The following is a 1788-nucleotide window of genomic DNA, read 5'->3' on the forward strand; positions in this document are numbered from 1 at the left end:
TATGCTTTCACTTACACGAGCCAGCCAGAGTAAAATCACGGAAACAGAAAACAGGATGGTAGTTTCCAGAGGCTGGGGGGCAGAGGGAATGAAGGGTTATTGTTTAATGAGTGTGGAGTTTCAGTGTTGCAAGATAAAAAGAGTTCGAGGGGGGCCTGGCTGGCTCGGTCAGTGGAGCATGTGACTCTCAATCTCAGGGTTTTAAGTCCAAGCCCCATGTTGGGTGTAGAGATTACTAAAAAATAAAATCTCTGATGGGGCGCCTGGGTGGCTCGGTTGGTTGAGCACTCAACTTCGGCTCAGGTCATGATCTCACGGCTCGTGAGCTCGAGCCCTGCGTCGGGCTCTGTGCTAACAGCTCAGAGCCTGGAGCCTGCTTCAGATTCTGTCTCCCTCTCTCTCTCTCCACCCCTCACCTGCTCATGCTCTGTCTCTCTCCCAAAAATAAATAAACATCAGAAAAAAATAAAAATAAATAAAAAATAAAATAAAATAAAATAAAATCTTTGGAAAAAAAACAGAAAAAAAAGAAAAAGTTCTGGAGCTTGGTTGTACAACAATGTGAATATACTTAACGCAGCTGAACTTTTTTTTAAGACTTTGCTTTTTTTTTTAAGGGTTTATTCATTTTTGAGAGAGAGAAAGAAAGAGAGGGTGCAAGCAGAGGAGGGGCAGAGAGAGAAAGACAGAGGATCCAAGCGGGCTCAGCTGCTGAAGGCACAGACCCCGATGTGGGGCTCAGACTCACAGACCAGGAGATCATGGCCTGAGTGGAAGTCGGACGCTCAACGGACTGAGCCCCCAGGCGCCCCTGAACTGTAACTTAATGTTAAAATGGTAAATTCTATTTTATGTTTATTTTACCATGATTTTTAAAAAGATAATTTAAGTTTTTGATAAGAAATACATTCAAGAAACCAGACAATATAAAAGGATAGACAGTAGAAAGTGTCTCTTGCCCTCCCGTCTCCCATCTTCCTTGTTCCTATTCCTCTACCCTGCACAGGCAACTGCTTTTTAAAAAGTGTCAACCATAAAGAACAAAAACCATATACGCATCTCAACAGATGCAGAAAATGCATTTTACAAAATCCAACACTCTTTCATGATAAAAGCACTCAACAAAGAAATAGAAGGGTACTTCCCCAATCTGCTAAAGGGCATCGACAAAATGGCTAACAACACACTCGATGGTGAACGACTGAAAGCTTTTCCCCTTAAGATCAGAAACGAGACAAAGATGTCTACTCTTACGACTTCTGTTCAACATTGGATTGGAGGTTCTATCCAGGGTAATGGGGGTGAGGAAGGCATCTGGTTTGAAAAGGAAGAAGTAAAACTAACTCTACTTGCAGATGAGATTATCTTATATGTAGGAAATCCACCAGGATCCACCCCCCCTCCCCCCCCAAAAAAAACCTGTTAGAGATAATGAAAAGTTTAGCAAGGCTGTATAAGATCAGTGGGCAAAAATCAATTTTATTTCTATAAAATAGTAATAAACAATCAAAAATGGGATTAGGGGTGCCTGGGTGGCTCAGTGGGTTAAGTGTCTGACTTCGGCTCAGGTCACAGTCTCACAGTTCGTGAGTTCAAGACCCATGTTGGGCTCTGTGCTGATGGCTCAGAGCCTGGAGCCTGCTTCGGATTCTGTGTCTCCCTTTCTCTTTGCCCCTCCCCCTCTTGTTCTCTCTCTCTCTCTCTCTCTCTCTCTCTCTCTCTCTCTCTCTCTCTCTGTCTCAAAAATAAACAAACATTGAAAAAAACGTTTAAAAAAATGGGATTAAG

The sequence above is a fragment of the Panthera tigris genome, chromosome C1, assembly GCF_018350195.1.
Source record: "Panthera tigris isolate Pti1 chromosome C1, P.tigris_Pti1_mat1.1, whole genome shotgun sequence".
NCBI classification, from domain to species: domain Eukaryota; kingdom Metazoa; phylum Chordata; class Mammalia; order Carnivora; family Felidae; genus Panthera; species Panthera tigris.